This window comes from Camellia sinensis, chromosome 13 (genome assembly GCF_055761805.1).
Source record: "Camellia sinensis isolate YWXY chromosome 13, ASM5576180v1, whole genome shotgun sequence".
NCBI classification, from domain to species: domain Eukaryota; kingdom Viridiplantae; phylum Streptophyta; class Magnoliopsida; order Ericales; family Theaceae; genus Camellia; species Camellia sinensis.
Genome location: NC_138973.1, coordinates 15,344,875 through 15,351,630, shown reverse-complemented (window position 1 = coordinate 15,351,630; position 6,756 = coordinate 15,344,875). Strand labels below are relative to the sequence as shown.

Below are 6,756 nucleotides of genomic sequence, written 5' to 3'. Positions count from 1 at the left end.
GTATGCTTAATGCCTACTGATTTTTCCTTCTCTTCTATTTCAGTCCCTTAATTTCATTTATCAAAAAAAAATAAAAATTTGCGCCCTTTAATTTTCTTATGGTGGTTTCATCAGCAATCCCCTTGTAATGCAGAAACCTTGCTGGAAATAGCTGCACTGGTGGCATCCCTTATTCCATATCTCAGATGACTTCCCTAAAATACCTGTTAGTCAAGCATCCGAAATTTGATTTTTATTGTTCATGGAAAAACTATTTAAAACTTCACACTTAACCAGTGGTTGTTACATTGCATTACCAAACAAGGGAGGAGAGAAAACACAACCTTTTATTTCCTCTTGTAATTTAACAAATCATTTCTTTTAAGTGATGTGCATTTTTAGTAAGATTGGCTTCTTTGATTTGTTTCTTAATTTACTAGCATTTAAAAGATAGTTGTAGTAAGTATGCTTGCTTTTAATAGCTGTAGTAAGTAATCTGATTTCAGTCTTGGCATAAAGATGCTTGTGAGACCCTGAAAGATTAGAAATTCATTACTGTTGGTCTTAATGATTATCATAGTCTTGGTAATAAGTGTTTTGACTTCACTACTCTATCTTGTTGCAGAACTTTTGTGATGCCTTCTAGGATGTGTATTAATCCAATACATAATAATAAAGGGCTTTTTCATCAGTCAGACAATGCAAATTCAGAGGAAAGGTAAGCTTCATTTGGCTTCTATTGTAAAGAATCCTTGGTTGGTTACATCACAACAGAGGGAACAAAAGAAGAAGACAATAGTTGAACACTGGCTGTTGTTTGTTTTCAATGAAATTGTTTGCATAACACTTGTAAATAATTTCCTTGAATTTCTTTTCCTTTTATTAAAAGCAACAACTTGAGGCTTATGGTTCAATGCATGGTACAAACACTGACACAGGATTGGTGTCTTGCATGCATATTAGGCACTTCCTAGTTTGCTTATGAATAAAATAAACCAGGACATGTGTGCTGCACTCACAAAATAAAATAAAATGAAATAAAAATAGTTGCCTCATTGTATTAGCAGTTGTAACTCTCTCGTGTTAAAAATTGAGTGGTATTTTCAGAGAAATAACTAGAGGTGTTGCCTAATGTATGCTGATATTTGTGTCATTTTATTTATTAGGTGGGCTGCTAGCTCCTGTGCCATGGATTCGTTGTATGATTTGGAGCTCATTTCCAGACAATTCTGAAACATGGCATCTGGCTCTATCAACAAGCTTGAAGTTGGGGAGTAGAGGGATGGCCCATGTACAAAAAATTACTCGTGTTGATCTCAAAGAGAAAAGTCAATATTCAAATATCTTGCTCATTAATCGAACTGCTAGCCCTCTTGCATGGGAAGCTCATTATTGCCATATAATATTTATTTTGCTTTGCTTAGTTCCACAACACCCCCATCCCCACAAAACTGGTGAAGGACAAATTGAAGAAATGTTTGCTCCATTGATTGTTCAAAGTCTCTGTAGTAGTTACCCTGTATTCTCACATTATAAGGGTTTGGAGGAGACCAGCCTAACTTCTTTATATATTAGTTATTCACTGAAAAATGATCAAGGCTGTGATAGGGTCTTACTCATTTACATAATTAAATTTTAAAAACCAATTTTAATTGAAATGAACAACAAAACCATTTTGAATTAGTTCAGATTTCATAAGTAGTAATTATATTGTTTATGTCATATGCCATGCAATATTATTGTTCAAATCTTTGAAAAAATCACACCTGTGTTGGTAGAGTTTTTCATGTTTTAATCATGATTATATTATTAATCTTGATAATTATTCAGGTTTATGGAGTGCAAAGATCGAAAAAACCACACTGCTACAATGTTGCCATATTCATTTCTTCCTTCAATGGCTGCCCAGAAACTACGACATGCAGCAGAAAAGGTTTACCATGTACAATCTTTTTAAGTTATGATTATCTACTCAGTTCAGGTGAAATAGCACATGATTTACCATGTATTGGCTATTTGCACTGTCTGCTAAAAAATACTTGGTCTAGTTATCTTGTTAATATCTTTTGACTGCACATAAAGTTTCTTTTCAATTAATGCAAGAAAAAAGTAAACTCAAGGAAGCAGTAAAATTTTGATATTGGCATAATTTCATGGTGGGCCCTATTAGAACTATGCATAATCATTGTATTATTCTTGGTAGAGTCTTATATTATGATTATTTAGGTTAGGCATTGATCTGGTTTGTTTCATATTATCTAGTAGTGTTCTATTGGTCATCAGTATATTGCTAATTTCAGAAATTTCTGAAAATGGGTTGTAGTTGCTGCCTGTGGGTTATAATTTGGGTCAAGTTTTATATGGGTTGTTAAGTATGATTTTAGGTAAGTTTTGAATGAGTTTTAAATGCCAAAGTCTTTATTTTTTAAATTTTGGAGTCAGTCCTTTTGGAATTATGAGTTCTGTATAAAGGTATGTACTTCTTATTCAACAATGATGAGTTTAGAATTTTTTTTGAGAGCTTTTGAAGCTTGTTTGGGATGGTCTGTGCGATGCCTGCCTGCAGGAATCCATGTGTGTTGCCTACTCTAGTTGTCATCTTCATCATCGTAATCATAATCATAATCATCATCATCATGATGCACTTTAACCGTTAAAACACGCTGAACCAGATCTGTTTCATCTTCCTTTTCCTACCATTAATTTTGTTTACAACACTAACATTTTTTCTTCAATTCTTCAACCCTAGCTTGCTTTAAGTACTTGGATTATTATTTTGTTAGTGGATTATACCAGTGGACTTGGTGGACAATTTCATATGATAAGAATTATTTATTTTTATGAATTTTGGCATTATGATAATTAAAGATTTAATTTGAGTATTTTGCATTGTTGGTTTATGTGGTTGGACTTTTAGTCTTGTATGCTCATTTAAATGAGTGTGCGACGTTGTCATGGAGCTTGAGGCGTGACAGTTAGGAAATGGAGACTGTTGGTTTATCAGGTGGTATGGACCTAATAGCCGTAATCAGAGCCTCAGGAAGAATTAGTCATGCACGAGGTCTCAATGTTCCTAGTTCGGGTATTGTTGGTGAGCAATTCATTGAGAAGATTCGTAGGGTAAGAGGTATGATTTAGATATTGGATCTGTATTTTTTTTGATTAATCTGTTTGAGAGAAATCTCGTTTCTTGCTATTTTAATATTTTAAAAAGACATCCTTTAGAAACAACCAAAAGAAAAAATGGAAAAAAGGGGCATGTAAAATTGATGGCATAGTTAATAGTTCATGTTGACCCTTCTGTTTCCCTTTTTTTATTTTTTATTTTTGCTTTTACTTTCCTTTACAAATTGTAAAGTTTACTCATGATGCAAACTGTAAGATCATCTATAAATAGTAAAATTAAAGCAGCGAGAATGTTTGGAAATTGGTTGGTTTCAAGATGGACACACTTGGAACTTTTCTTAATCACATTTTGGTATTGGTTGTCACTGTTTATGCTTATTTTTAAGTTAGTATGGATATAATTAGCTTTCGATATGAAAAATCAAGTATTATAGGTTAAGAGTATTTTGATTATTTCAAAATTTTCTTGACATGGAAGGTAAGGGCATCCATGGGTCATACATAGGTGAAGTTGTGTATTGGGTCATTCTATATTCTTTCTATCTGTTTTAGATGAGTTTTAAAAGTCAAAATTCTAGTCAAATTGAAAATATGTTTCAATTTATTGATGGATGATTTAGAAATGCTTCAGAAACCACAACAATAAAATGTAATGACAAATTAGTGTTGGTAATGAGGAAGACATGGTGGACTAAGGAAGGTGTGAAAAAATGTACGGTAGCATGGTGTTTTGTAGAGCAAGTACAGAGTGGATGAAAGGATAGGCCATCATGTCATTGGCGCATCAAATGCAGTAAACTGTTTTGAAGACCTTGAGACGTACTAAATGGGACAGGGGGTTGGTTTGCTCTGATGAATAAGGAGAAAGAAATACAAAGTGAGTTGTTTCAAATCTTAAACATGAATAAACTTGAATTTAAAAGATAAATTGCAGTTACAAAAATGGCTGCTCTGATGCTGGATCCTAGTCATATTAGATCTCAAAGAATGATACTCTAATTATCCATGGCCCCAAGGGAGCTGTGGGAAGAAAAATAACCCTCTTTTAACTGAGTACATTTAAATGAAGAAGTCGTAAGGACATGTTACACTGCAGGTGAAGTGGGCCAACATATGATGTACCAGGCTCATTAATCAAGCCTGCTACACTTGCAGGCTCTAAAAACTGCACTTATTTTAGTCTGGAAGATAAGATTGGTTCTTAGCCTATAGTGCAGCTAGCTGCACAGCTAAATAAGAATCGCCAAACTGCTATATGAAGCCCATCAAAAGCTGATTTGTGAGACACCAAAACTCATGTAGTGGCGACTGTCTGCACACCCTCAACCTCAAGAGTGCTGCCTTGAGCCTTCATTGATCTCCAAACTCACCTCACTATCCTCTCATTCCTGGCCTTCTTCAGTATCCTGAACTTGGTAGATTTCAAATATAAGAGCTTGAATAAGTTTGGTATTGTTAGAAATGGGAAAAAAAACTATATGTTTTTTAGTAAACAGATATAACATCCATTTTTACTTCGTAGACTATGCTTTAGTAATTTGTAGATTTTCATTTTTCAATTTTTTTATGACTTTAAATGTGTAGTATGATAGGCATAATTCATGTATTTGTTGTTGGTTCTCAGGGTTGGAGGCTTCCAGATATGATGTTTGCAACCAAGTGTAGTTTATCTGATGCATGCAACACTATAGCCAAACAACTTGAGAATGTTTTCTCATCAATTGCGGCAAGTTTTTCTTCTTACTTCTTTTACTACATGTTTGATATTCATGTTGTTTGTGTTGATATTGGTGCACCGCATTGTGATGTGAAGTTTGAGCTCAGTTCATTCTAAGATCTTTAAGTCCTTCACAAAAGGATAGTTTTTCCTTCAAACATGGAAAGCACCTTGGACCCTCTACTTAAGGTAGATGTTTTATTGATGTTATAATTACAGATGCATTACTAGATTGAGATATGCTAAACAAAGACATGAAATAAGTTAGTTTGCTCTTAATCAAGGTAAGATTGTTTGTAAATGCTTCCTTTTTTACCCAAGCTAAGATTAGCTCTAATATCACCCATTTCTATCTTCTTGACTCCTTTCCCTTCCAAACATGATACATAGTACCAGCAAGGGTCAACCTGTAAACATAATCTGTAATAGCCTTACCTCCACACTCTTCAGCAAAAGTCAGGCATTCTTCTACCAGGAAGAATTCTCCTCAAAAGAACAGTCCAAGTATATGCTGAAAAATATTAACAAAAAAATAAATGATCGTGATCAAACCCATTGCACAATACACACTTGTTTTCAGAAACAATCCCCCACTTAAACATTCTATCCATTGTAGCCAGTCCTCACTGAACAGCAACCCATTACACAAAGCTCCACTTAGGAACATTTTGAGGCAACCATGCCAATTTATGTCAAGGGACGATAGGGTATAGTGTTTGAATTGCTTGCCAAGCTATTCACCATTACTAGAGGGTAGCCAAAACACGGAGTCAGGCCTATTAGGATTCAATACAAAGCTAGCAGGGTATTAGCTTCAATCTCAGAACAGCAACCAATTGCACAAAGCTCCACTTAGCAACATTTTGAGGAAACCATGCCAATTTATGTCAAGGGACGATAGGGAATACCATTTGAATTGCTTGCCAAGCTGAAGCCACAGTATATTCGCCATTACTAGAGGGTAGCCAAAACACTGAGTCAGGCCTATTAGGATTCGATACGAAGCTAGCAGGGGTATTAGCTTTAATCTCAGTAATAACCACTCTTCTACCTCTAGGCCACTTCCAATTCCCAAAATTAATGATAAGAGGAAACTCTGCTATTCACAGCCATGCCATTATGAAAAGCAACCCTTTCTCCATATTTCTTATTCAAAGGACCCAAGGGATGCCAATTATCAAATCGCGGAAATGTAACAGTCCCATCACCAATGATATATTGATCAAAGGTTGCCCCACAGCTCTTAGTTCAAAAAACTTCCTGACAGTCCAAGATGCCTCAGTAGGAAGACACTTACCCTTAATTACACAAGTATGGACCCACTTAACCCACAAAGAATCAGCTTTCTTACTTAAAGCCCACAAAGGTTGTCTTAGCATAGTGGCCTTATTCCACTCTCAAATTTCTGAATCCCAAGCCCTCTTCAGCCTTTGGTGCACAAATATGCATCCACTTCACTTTTGCACTGTAGTACCTAAACTCACTCCCTGTCCACAAATATGCATCCACTAGAGAGAAGTTTTTTTTATCTCTATTATTATTTTTAAGGAAAACTCGTCAGATGTATTCATTCATATCATATCTGGTAGGTAGGGTAGCAGAATGGATGAATATGCTTTCCCTTGATGTCTTGGGAAAGAGAACGGAAAGGAGGCACAAATGTTATGCCACCTTATTTATGTGAATTGCAAATTTATATTTTTTTTTGGTACACGTTAATCTTTTGTGTGTGATTACTTAGATTAGGGGCCTTGATCATCAGTGCTGATTGAATGTTTGCTCAAGCTGCTCATCTACAACCCAAAGTTTAATCTAAAGCTAAGACCATCAGAATCATTCATGTTTTAATTAATCTGTGGTATTATTCGTTAAAATAAACTTTACCAACTTTATTAAAAAATCATATATAAAAGTGAACTGAATCAATGGAGCTT

General features: G+C 34.9%; 1 long non-coding RNA gene across 1 annotated transcript; it reads left to right on the top strand.

Moving 5' to 3' along the window:
• The first annotated feature begins 446 nt into the window (after positions 1–446).
• LOC145806529 (uncharacterized) lies at positions 447–4,833 on the top strand. The gene is made up of 4 exons (XR_014349846.1): positions 447–697; positions 1,146–1,912; positions 2,897–3,106; positions 4,730–4,833. It is a non-coding gene; the product is annotated as an uncharacterized LOC145806529 (long non-coding RNA).
• Positions 4,834–6,756: the final 1,923 nt, after the last annotated feature.